We start from the raw sequence: 13,468 nt of genomic DNA, 5'->3' as shown, positions 1-13,468 counted from the left end.
TGTTCACTGTTGCAGCACACAGACAGGTGGTGTGACTGCTAAACTGTTCTATCAAGACCTGTCTCCAGACAACATTTATGAGGCATAATAAGATGTTGGTAACATTGCTAACAAACTATTGGCATGATTATGACAGTGGTGAGAAAACCCTTTTTGGTTTAACAATTTGAATGAAAGTTTAGTCACACAGCAGCCTGGTATTTCCAAATCCAGGCTTAGAGATTTCTAGATGGAAAGTACAACATCTTGAAGGTCTGGAATGGGAAACAGGGATGGAAATGGGATGGGAATGGGGTTGGGGATATTGGTGATTGAAATCAAGATAACTGTTGACGATATATGTACCTTTGTCAAAACAGCCCACTTAAGAATTGAATCTTTCAAACTGGTGAAAAGATTGGGTGTGGAAATCCAGAGTCTGAACTGGAAAACAGCTTCATGTGGCACTGGAAAATGAGACACAACATTGTTTATGAAAAGCTGACTGGTAAAAAAAGTGAACAGTGCAAAATTGGCTGCTGATTCACGAAGTATTGCCAGCAGACGAACTGCATTTATAATTGCAACAAGACCAGTCACATTACTCCATCCTGCCTGACTATATCTACACAAAAGGAAAGGGTAAGTGGTGACAAATATCTTACATGGTTGTGCACTAGCCCAATGGGTTGGGACAAGATGGAACACAACTGTGACAGTATCCTGCAGGTGACTGTGAAAACAACATCATAATGATTGCTGGCCCAGTTTAGAAAGAAACCTACAAAGCTATGCTGTCTTTATGTAACAACATCATTAACACCTTCTTTGTAAAGTGTCCTTTCCCTATTGATATCTAGTTCAAAAATGACAGATCTTCACTGCACGATATAAATACCTCAACCAGTTGTGAATGAATACAAACCAGAATTTTAGCTAAACATGTGACTCCTTAATAAAACAAATGATGCCAGACAACCTTCTCGTTACATCCATTAACTGTTTGTGTGAAACCATTGAAGATTACACAGGAAAAAGGCCTTATCACCAAATATTCACCACCAGGTAGTTTGAAGTAAAATTGCTTGAGCAGTGTTTGTGTTCAGGGCTCTCATGGCACCACGATATTGTCTCGACCTCTGGACACCAGGATCAAATCAGCAACTAAACACTCACTCTACCACATTCCATTTCCACAGGTGCACGCTTTCCAAACCTGAAACACAACTGTCCTTCTGTCCACGGATTTGCTCAGTGTTCCCAGGATCTTCCATCTTTGTTTTTATTCCAACCTCATTTCACTTCACAGCCTCTAAAGCCCCTGTTAAGGTATATGTCTGTGGTCTATATTCTCATCGGATAGAATCTTGTGCCCTCCCTGCTGGGCAGATTTCGTGGGGTGTGGGTGCTAAGTATGGATTATGCCATTTTTAGCCCAATTAAGACAATGGCAGGAAGGCCTGTAAATGGCTGCTCAACCCAATGCCAATTAAGGCCCTTAAGTGGACAACAAAAGTCCCTTAAAAGGTCTTATCCATCACTACTGACACTAACATAGCAGCGAGGAAGGGGAGGGGGGTGATGGTGGGACTCACAATACAATGACCATGACAAGTAAACCAGTTGAGGATTACTTGTGGGCACCTGGTGAAGGACCCTCATTCAAAACCCCTCCATGCTGTTGAGGGAACCAAACTTTGTTTGGATAGGGCCGTCAAATTTCTACCAGCCACTCTGACCTTGGAATTTTCCTTCATGCCATTCACCTGTCTTTGGGATTCAGTGTTGATCCAAGGCTTTTCTTGGACGTAAAGCTTGCAGGGCACATTTTCTCCTCTCCTCCCTGGCACTGCCATTGATAAAGAGCCCACCTCTGATTGATTGGCAGCTCTCGGTGGGCAGGATTTCTACCCCCGGTGTTCTTTCTGCGCCACGTGAAGACTGCTGCTGACCTGTCAAGCGTCTAAGTAGGACAAAATATTTCTGAGAAGAGAAAGAGGGAAATGTTGCTTTCCCACCAGCCTTCCAGGCAGTTCCATCAAAATTCTGCCTGTTGATTCAGTCAGTTGGACATTTGCCTATTTGTGCTGAGTGATAAATCTATAAAAATAGCAAGGAAAAGATGTAGTAGAACATAACATATGGAGATAAAAAGAAGAAAGAAATTGCATTCTAATAATATTTTCTCATATTATCAGGACATCTTGAAGTGTTTTACTTCAGTTCATTGCTATTGAAGTGCAGTTACTGCTATGGTGCAGACAAAGGCACACACAGCTTGCTCCCAAATTGAAATGGATGAAAAGTCAAACTCTCTCTGTTGGGGCTGGTTCACATTAAGCTGAACAAAGTCCTAAAGGATAGCTTACATTCACTGGACTGGTGCACAGCCCTCACTTGAACACCTCATCTCCAGGGCAGCACCTTCAGTTCTGCAACACTGTCTGCATCGCTCAGTAAATTGTCAGTTCAGATTATGTGCTCATATTCTGCAATGCAACCTGCAGTGAAAATTATTCTGACTCAGAACAATCCTCGTTCTTGGAGAATTGTCTGCAATCTTTGACAAGGATGACCTTCGAGGTCTGTCCAGCATCATCAGCAACTCAACCAGTGTTTTTGTAGTTGCACCAATTAAAGTTTCATTTTAAAGAAAAATATTGTGCAGCAACTAAAAAGGGTGATGACTTAAAGCATGGCACACATAGGAAACTTTGGGTCGCTTTGGGTTGGGCTGCACAGTTTAGAGGGAACTTCCATGGTAGTGCATTTCCCTGGTTTCATGCTTATCTAGCAAATCTTAGCTAGAACGTCTGCACAGGCCTCTCTTCCTGATGGTCCAGGATGCCCACAAGGAGTCTGTTTTCAATCTCCCTCCAACTTGTCAATTGCTTTTCAGCAATTGCATGTCGAAACAGTGAGTGCCTACTGTTACATCCAGTTTTACTTCACCACAATCTCTCCCACTCCCTCTCCACTTCTAAATTATCAGACTGCATATCTGATATCCATTACTATAAGAGTACAAATTTTGCCCAGTTCAATACCAGGAAAGTCAAATTTATTGTCTTTGACACCCGTTGTAAATTCAGATTCCTAGGCAGAGTCTGAAGACCTTGGTGTCACATTTGACTCTTTGATGAGCTTCCATCCACATATCTAAGACCATCTTTTTTCTACCTCCATAGCATCATCTGAGACTTCAGCTCGGCTGTTGCTGAAATCCTCATCCTTGTCTTAACATGACTGTGAGATATCTGCAGTCCTCCAATTCTACCTTGAGCGTCATTGATTTCAATGGCTTTACTATCAGGACCTGGCCTCCAGCTATCTGTACCCTAAGTTCTGAAATTTCCCCACCTTTTTTACTTTGATTATTTATTTAAAGATGCTCTTTTAAAACTTTTGCATCAAACTTTAGTTCATCTGCCCTACCATTACCTCATGTTATTCAGTGTTACATTTTGCATTCTAATATTCCAGCTCCTGTGGTATCTTATTGTACTGAAGGCACAAAATAAATCACAAAGTAAATAGATGCCGTTCAATGGAATCCTTCTGTTTTGTGGAATATATACAATTATGACATTAGAAACAGTTCAAATAAAACGAGAGGCAACTTAAGCAGATTTTACCATCAAAATCCCTTTTTTTTTCCAAAGAAAAGATCAAAGTTGCCAAAAATCTGAATGTCATCAATTTAAGTCAAAAAAATCAAGTTGGTGGATTCAGAAAAAAAAATCCCTTTACTCAGGAATTCATTGCCACAGGGAGAGGTTGAAGCAAATAGTTCAGTTACATTTAGAGAGATGCTATAAAATCTTGTGGATAAGATGGGAATAGAGGGTTACAGTAATAGAATTAGATGAAGCTTGCATTTCAACAAGGTCCAACTGTGTCAAATGGCCTGTTTCTATGAAATTCTATATAAGTATATTTTTATTAGAACAGGATAGTTAATGATGTTATCTGATAAATGAGTTTGCAAACATGGTTAGTTTAACACTAAGAGACATATGCATGTATAATTGATTAAACATTCTGAGCAAATAACTATATAATGATGTTAATTTAATCCCCCTGCCAAGCTAAATAGCTCATCCAATGCAGCTTATCAAGTGATATAATCAGGAATTAGAACAGAAAACATACTTCAAGTGATCCATTCTAAGCCTGATTAAAATTAACTGATTTATAAGGAAGCCTTTTGCAACTTTGGGATGTGTTAAAGTGCTTTACAGCCAATGAAGCAGTTTTGAAATGTAATCACCATGGTAACGTAAGAAGGCTGGCAGCCATTTCGTGCACTGCAAGCTCCCACAAGCAAAAATGTGAAAATGATCAAATCATCTGCTTCAGCAATATTGGTTAGGGTCTTGTGGTACAGTGATAGTGTCCCTGTCTCTGATCAAGGCACCCTGAGTCAAGTCCCACCTGCTCCAAAAGTGCATAATAATATTTTTGACCAGGTTGACTAGGAAAATATCTCAAGATTGAAAACAGAAAATGTTGAAGATCACAGCGTATCAGCATCCATGGAGAGAGAGCAAGCCAACATTGAGTCAAGATGACTCCTCATCAGAGCTGAACTTGCGTGTGGAGGAGTCAGCACTTATGCAATGGGGGGAGAGTTGGAGTGCTGGGGGAGAATAGATGTTGATATTTCAGATTACATGATTGGGATATCCAGCAATATTGCTTATAGGATAAATGTTGGCATGGCCTCCTAAAGAACACAAGAGGTAGAGAGAGGAGCAGGACAATCCATTGAACCTGCTCTCCCATTCAATATTGTCTCAAGGGCTAATCTCAGAGCTTCAACTCCAGTAAAACTCCAAGACTAAAAACATAGTCCAGGACAGAGCATCCATGACACTTTAGAGTGCAACAATTATCTCACCTCAGTCCTAAATGATCATGGCTTTCCTTATTCCATGACTATGTACCTTTTATGTACTGTCTGCAATGCATTTATATCCTTCCTTAAACACAAAGATCAAAACTGAACACTGTATTCCAAGTGTATTCCACAGTGGTAGCAAGATCCTTCATCTTTGCACTCCAACCACTTTGTAATAAAGGCAGTGTAATAACAAATATGAAATTTGCTTTCCTAATGGTTGTGCCAATATTCGAAATTTCTGAGGCCTTGTTTGAACACACAGAGGTATGTCTGACTAGTAATTTTCACACATTTGAAAAATAAATCTACTTGGTTCTATTCTGACAACCTAAGTAAGCAATTTAAAAAAAAAAAATCACTGATGGGATGAGGGCATCGCTGGCTAGGCTAGTATTTATTGCCCATCTTTAATTGGCCAGAGGGCAGTTAAAAGTCAACCACATTGCTGTGGGTTTGGAGTCCCATGTAGGCTAGATCAGGTAAGCAGTTTCCTTCCCTAGAGGACATTAGTGAACCAGATGGGTTGTTCCTGACAATCGACAATGGTTTCATGATCATTATTAGACTCTTAATTCCAGATTCCTTTTTGGATTGAATTCAAAATTTACCATCTGCCGTGGTGGGTTTTGAATCTGAGTCCCTGAACATTAGCTGAGTTTCTGGATTAGTAGTCTAGCAATAATACCACTAGATTATCACCTCCCTTAAGTAACCTTATGTTTCACCACACTATGTTGTACCTGCTGTCTCCTTCCCCACTCAACCTGTATATATTGGCATTCTATGTCATCCTCACAATTTAATGACTGCACCTAGCTTTGGACTATCAGCAAACTCGATACAATTATATTACCTTGGAGAGTTATGTAAATTGCTGCAGTCCCAGCAGTGCTCCACTGGTCATAACCTGTGAGAATGCCCCATTAATTCTGATTCTTTGCTTCCTGTCTATTAACCAATTATTTAACTGAACAAATGTATTACCCACAACTGCTTCAATGTTGCCTTTAAACTTTCATGTGGCATTTTCAGTGTCTTTTGGTACACCATGTCTACTGCATCTATTGCTTCCTCTTAATTGTCAAATCTATGAGTGATATCCTCAAAAAACTGGAATGAGATTGATTACATTCAAATCAGAAATGCATGGGCGTTTGTTTGGTTTAAGAAATCAATCCAAATACAACACCTCCAGAGCAATACTACTTCCATTCTGTGTCGGAGTGCCCGATTGGATCGCATGCTCAAGTTTCTGTAGTGGGATCTGAACAGACTACTTTCTCAGAGGCAAGAGTGAACTCTGCAGGATTTCTGTTCTTGTATTCCCAGTGCTGGAAGCTATGTTTGTGCTGTAGGCCCAACCAAAAATGAATCTTCATGCTTCAAATATCTCGCAGCCACTATCCAGGACTGAAAAGGATGTTATTCCGTACATAGTTATGGAATCTGTCTACAAAGCTAAGAGAAATTCTGCTGAGATTGGTAATGACTGAGCTGTGGAAACGGACATTAAAAAGCCAGAACACAGGCTGTGCTAACACAAGCATCTTTTTCAGCAAAAAGCCTATTAATCCATTAATCTCATTGTTATAAGCTCACATTTCACCAGTAAATTGTCATTTCAAGGAACCCTAAATTAATCAATTAATTAATGATGCACCCGCAGTGCAAAGCAAATTTAGTTAAACTCTAATAGCTTCTGCTTGTTGTGAAATGTTTACTCACAAATCTGTTCCATGTGTGCTGCAATTGATGAATGGGCTGTGTTTTCCCTCTGAAATGTACTGCTCTTCTTAAATACTTCTAGATAATCTAGAATGGTAAACACACATCCAAGTTTGAGATGTTTAATTCATCCTTAAACATGACTATTTAAATCAATTGATTCATAAAGAAAGAATTTTTTTTAATAGATTTGACTACAATTATTGATGATTTGATTGATGAGATCATCATAAATGTGGTGCATAAAGTGGAGAGAAACCTTGCATCTATAAAGATTCATTCTCATCTTCAGAATACCCCAATGTGATATTGCTACTGAAATACATGGGGAGTTTTATTGGAGGGAGAAGTTCCAAAGCCCTGATTGAAAGTTGGGTTGAGCCCTCCTCTGCTTGGCTAAGTCACCCTAAGCCACTTTATGATCATTTGTCTCTCAATTGCTTGGGGAAGGACCTCCAGTTATTTTCTAAACAACCTCTGCAGAGATGTCGTTACACAAGTCTGGAGCAGGTCAGACTTAAAACTGGGCTTCCTGGTTCTGAGACAGGGCCGGACTTCCATAGTTCCACTCCTACCTCCTGCCCCACACATCTACTCGCAGGAAGTCCCAATTCTGAGACCTGGCAAGGCAATCTAACCACAAGGGCAGTCCTCTAATCGTTGCTTCACCACAAGGAACAATGGTCGTTGCTGGGACTGCAGGCAGTCTCCGACAAAGCAGGGTGCTGGAGTTGACCACTCAAAAGGTTTTCCTGGAGCTCAGGCTGTGAGGCCAGTTGGTGGGCTGGGTTTAGGAGAGCAAGCGGAGTTATGAGCTGGAGTCGGTGGGTAGGTTGTGGAAGTACCTGAGGTGGAGAGGTGTGCTGCAGGAGTGGGACATTCTTTGGGCACAGGGCACCTGAACAGGAGGCATTTTCTCCCATCGACCCAGCCAGCAACAGTCTTCACCATGCGGACCAGAAACCTACCACCTCCAGTAAAATAATGGCGGGAAGCCTTTAACTAGACTGTTCACCTTAGACCTCAAAAACAACAAGTGAGATAAATGGTCATTCTGCTTAGGGACTATGGGTTACAGTACACTCAGTTTGGTCAACTTTAAGAGGGCCTCAGTGTGACAAACATGTTAGTAAATTTTAACGCAAAGGTTCCCCAGCTGGAGGGGATTTTATTCCCACAATCCCCATATACTGAGCGTGCTACCTTCTTTATGATACAAGTGGTTGGCTGTCACCCAAGGAGTTGTCATTTGACTAGGAGAAAGTGAGGACTGCAAATGCTGGAGATCAGAGTTGAGAGTGTCAGGCAGCATCCAAGGAGCAGGAGAATTGATGTTTCAGGCATAAGCCCTTCATCAGGAATGGTTGCCACTTGACATTTATTTTTGGGCAACATTCACAGCTCAGCCACAGCAACATAACAATGTGACTGACAGCTTCAGGTTGACCTCTTAGACTTGGTTCAGTGACACTGGCTACAGACTTCACTAACAGTGGTCAGATACAAAGATTTGGTGAAGCCATGGGCACCAGCAGGACTGTCTAAGGAATAAATGGTATCAGGAATTCTAGATGGGATTCTTTAGAGGACCACCGCAGACCAGAGGGTAGATGTGACAGTTCTGGACACAGAGCTTTGTTCGAAAAGACAGCAAACGGGACAGATAAATGCAGAGGTCACTGATCCTCATTCAGACGACTCCTCGTCCTGTCTTCTTGTTCATATTCATAGAGTCATAGAATCAAAGAGATGTACAGTACAGAAACAGGCCCTTCGATCCAACTTATCCATGACGACCAGATATCCCAACCTAATCTAGTCCCCTTTACCAACACTTAGCCCTCCAAACCCTCCCTATTCATATTCCCATCCAGCTGCATTCAAAATGTTGCAATTGTACCAGCCTCCACCACTTCCTCTGGCAGCTCATTCCATACACACACCGCCCTCTGCATGAAAATGTTGCCCTTAGTTCCCTTTTAAATCTTTCCCCTCTCACCATAAACCTATGCCATCTAGTTGTGGACTCACCCACCCCAGGGAGAGGATCTTGTCTATTTATCCTAACCATGCCCCTCATGATTTTGTAAACTTCTATAAGGTCACCCTTCAGCCTCCAACGCTCCAGAGAAAACATCCCCAGCCTATTCAGCCTCTCTTTATAGCTCAAACCCTTCAGCCCTGTCAACGCCTTTGTAATCTTTTCTGAACCCTTTCAAGTTTCACAACATCCTCCCGATAGGAAGGAGACCAGAATTGCACGCAATATTCCAAAAGTGGCCTAACCAATGTCCTGTACAGCTGCAACATGACCTCCCAACCCCTCTCCTCAATACTCTGACCAATACAAGAAAGCATACCAAACAGCTTTTTCGCTACCGTATTCCTAAAGTTACTTATAGCAATAATTGCAAAACACCTGTGATATGACAGGTATTGTTTCTGTACAAGTCATTAGAGTAAGAACTTTAATTTATACAACACTTTTCTGATAACAGGATGTCTCAAAGCCAATGATTTCCTTTTGAAATGTAGTAGTGAATGCAACTGTAAGGAGGTAGCCAATTTTCAAACAGCAAGATCCCATAAGCAGCAGAAAGAGAAATGATCATCTAGCTTCATGGAATCAAAGCATCATCATTGAATCCTACAGTGTGGAAGCAACCCATTCGGACCACTAAGTCAACTTTGAAGTGTATCCCACCCATCCCCTCCCCTATCCCTGTAACCCTGCATTTCACATGGCTATTCCACCTCACCTACAAATCCCCAGACTCTATGGTCAACTTAGCATAGCCTAGCCACCTGACCTGCACATCTTTCTACCTGTGATAGGGTGTTCGAGTGAATGTTGGCCAAGACACTATAAATAACTGCCCTGAGCTTTAATGAATACATCCAACTGAGCGAATGGATGGGTGCCGCAAAGTCACATGGCACGTACAAAATTGTCAGAACTCCATCACTCTGCCTGATATGGTCAATATAAATGTCTTATTTATATAAATATAAATATGGTCAATATAAATTTTCCAACACCCTTTCCTCAAAGAACTTTTTTTTAAAAAAACGAAGGCAAGAAGACATCTTTCAAATTCCAGATGGAGAAACATGAAGAATTTGGTGCACACCATGATGTGTAAAGGGCTGCTGGAGACTTTGTTATAACAGAGCCATTTCTATCTCTTTAATGGAGTTGAGTAAATACATGCACAGTTTCACTTTTGGATGTAAGGTTGATTGAGCAGCAATGCAACATTTTTCACTAAGTGTACTTGTTCACTCCCTGCTATGACAATATTATGGCTTTGAGGTATATTTTGTCCTGGGTGTTTTTTGAGGGAAAGGTTTTAAGGCAGAGGTATTGAGCTGTTCACTGAAATCCCATAAAGTAAACAGCTTGTGAGGCCTTGGTTTTATTTTAAAAGTAGGAACAATAGAAGCAGCCTGAATGGGTGGGGCAAGCTCCCACAGAACCAGGATTTTTAGTTTTGGTTTTTCAGAAGTAATTGGTGCTGGGTCTTGAACTGGGTGGAAGCTACGGTACATCTCTCCCTCCTACTAACTGTCTCAGAGTTTTCCTTTGATATTTTTCCCCTTGGGCTTGAGAATTGCCTGTGAGACAATCTATTTGACTGAATTTGCCTTTTGTCAAGGGTGTGTTTGTGGGATGTTACTCTATTGGAACAGTTACTGTTTGGTAGTAAAATAATTGAATATTCTATTAAATTTTTCAATAAAGTTATTCCAATTTTTTCTTTCTTTTGTTGTATTTTAACTTTAGTGTATGATTAAAGTGCGTTTTGATTTAAATCTGGTAGCCTGACCAATTAAGTTTCATCCAGAACGCAGTGTCTGGTACTTGCTTTTAAAATAAGAAAACTCCAGGGTCTAGGCTATCTTCTTAATATACTTTGAGAGGATTTGCTCTGGTCCATAGCACTGCACCTAATCGATCTGCCTGTCTTAAGAATCATAGGCTGGATTTAACAGTGTACCTGGGTTCTCTATACCCTGTCCAAAGTGAAAACACCCCTATTTGGGGGCGGCACAGTGGTACAGTGGTTAGCACTGCTGCCTCACAGCAGCAGGATCCCAGGTTTAATTCCAGCCTTGGATGACTGCCTGTGTGGAGTTTGCACATTCTCCCTGTGTCTGCGTGGATTTCCTTCGGGTGCTCCGTTTTCCTCCCACAATCCAAAGATGTGCAGGTTAGGTGAATTGGTCATGCTAAATTGCCCATAGTCAGGGATGAACATGGGGAATGGGTCTGGGTGGGTTACTCTTCGGAGGGTCAGTGTGGACTTGTTCGGCCGAAGGGCCTATTTCCACACTGTAGAGAATCTAATCTAATGTGTCACCCTGCAGTAACTTCAGGTCATTAACTAGTTTAGGACAAGACTTGTACTTCCATCAGAAGGAAATTCTTGCATTGGACAGCAGCTGGCCATGAGGATTCTGGTACCAGCAGAGCCATAGGGAATTGTGGTCACTGCCATGACTGCACCAATCCCCAGTAGCAAGGAAGCATAGAGTTGGAATTCAAGGCAACTGGAGAAAAAAGGGACAGATGGGTTGGAGTGTACCATCATGACTGGCGGGCTCTTGGAGTGGAGTTGAGGGGCTTGGCCTGGGAAGGGTGGAGGAGGGGAGCAAACAAACAGATCATGGTTAAATGGCTTCAAGGGGTTTCAGTGATCTTTAAGCTTGCTACCCACCTTGCCAGTCATCAGCCCACACAGTGAAAACTTGCCTGGCTGTGCACTCGTGTTGGCTTTTTCCTTGGTTTGTTAAATACAGCAGAGAGGAGATGAGGCCATTAATTGGCTTTGTAAAGGCTTGATTAGAGGATGAGGGGTGTTAAGACTTCAAACACCTCCCCTATTGTTGGTCAGATTGCAGTGGGGAAGACTTGTGGAAGATGGATGTGTTTGCACCCCTTTCTTCTCCAGAAAGTGTGTCTTTCTCACCTGTCAGAAAAATCATCATGGCTACAGGAATATTTAAACATCAATCATCAAATCCTTTCAGAAACACAAAAATCCAAATGTTACCAGTCCAAAATTCCAAACTCAAAAATATATGCTATTGAAATGTATATGAATCACACAGCTTACATCACACTTGGAACTGCAGGGGATGACTAAAGAGAAAACTCAGAAATAGAATTGAAGTGAATTAAAAGGGTGACTGGAATGTATATGCACATTATTTTACCAGTTACTTTTTGCAGGAATTAAAGGAGGAAGAGTGAGTGAGTGAGTGAGTGAGAGAGAGAGAGAGACACAGACACACACACAGGTAGAGAGAGGGGGAAAGGCAGAGACAGAAAAAAGAGAAAGGGAGGAAGATAGAGAGAGGGGGGCAAAGACAGGGAGACATGGGAGGAGAGAGAGAGGAGGCAGAGAAAGAGAAACAGAGAGGCAGCGAGAGAGGGAGAGGGGCAGAGACAGAGAGAGACGAGAGAGAGAGAAATGTAAGTGGCGACTTTCAAAGTTTTCACTGTACTCATGAGTACATATGATAATAAAGCTAAGTCTAATTCTGCAGTTAAGTGGTTTATATTTTCATTTTCATTAGTCATACATTTTCACTAAAATGGTCCTAGCCTCGTTGAGTGTTACGGGTTTATAGTGACACACTTCATGAGTTTTGCCATAGCATTGTGCTTGTCTTCAGAATCCAACTATTTCACTTGGATATCAGGGATGAAAGGTTTTAAATCATCAGTAGAAGCCAGAGAAATTGATTCCTTTGTAGTTGAGTGGGAGAGATTAACAGGTGATCTGATAAAAGGGTTCAAAATGATGCAGGTTTTGATAAGGGAAGATGGGATAAAGCTAGTTTCACTGAGTCAATAAATCAACAAATAGAGGACATAAATACAATATTATTTTTATGTTGGGCCAAGTTGTTTTGTGCAAATGGTTTAGAACAAATATATGGAAGTAACAAAACTAGAATAGATTTCAAGGGGAAGTGAATGATTATGTGGAAACTCTTTCCGAATGATACCAGTTAAAAGTAGGGAATGGTTCTCATAGTTGCTAGAAGTACGAAATGCAGAATGACCTCATTCAATTTTATTAACTCCTATGTCCTGGAATTTATTCAATTGTGGATTACACATTCATTTACAGATCCACCAGCAGCAAACTGCCCACAAGCACAGTCACCTCGAGTAGTGCTGCATGAAAATTTCTAGGATATACTCCTTTCTAAAATCCTTTCATGCAAGGGTTGATTTGATTTGCTTTGATTTATTACTATCACATGTACCAAGGTACAGTGAAAAATGTTGTCTTACCTGCTTTACAGGCAGATTGGTCTGTGCAAGAGCTTCAGGGGAACAGAACAGAGGGTAGGATAGTGTTACAGCTGCTGAGAAGGTGAAGAGAGAGATCAGAATTAACATTAAAGAGATCCAGTAAAACCAGGGTAAAATGGCTTCAACTAGGGAGCAATAAGCAGGAAAAACTTGCTTTGTTAGTTGGGACTATGCAGCAATCCCTAAAGGAATGAACAGTTGTGACACATTTCTGATGTGCAAAGAGCTTGCAGCATTATGAACCGTACTGCATGCTAGAACAAGCAGTTAGGGCGTGAAAAACATGCCATCTGATGTTCAGGCTAAAAACGTTCAACATTGTGCAACCTGCAAGTTCTGAGGGAGCAGCCATCCATGTAGGATATAAAGGTGCAACAGAAATGATATTGGAAGGCAAATTCCATTTTTAATTTGACTTTGCTTCATCTCTAATTCAATAAAATCCTTTTCAATTCCTTTAAAATTCAATAAAAGCAAACAAAAAAAGTGAGAAAAATTACAGTGCAAGGACCAGGGACTGACAGCCTCCATTC

This window comes from Chiloscyllium plagiosum, chromosome 12 (genome assembly GCF_004010195.1).
Source record: "Chiloscyllium plagiosum isolate BGI_BamShark_2017 chromosome 12, ASM401019v2, whole genome shotgun sequence".
Taxonomy (NCBI): Eukaryota; Metazoa; Chordata; class Chondrichthyes; order Orectolobiformes; family Hemiscylliidae; genus Chiloscyllium; species Chiloscyllium plagiosum.
Note: the sequence above shows the minus strand (reverse complement) of the source record.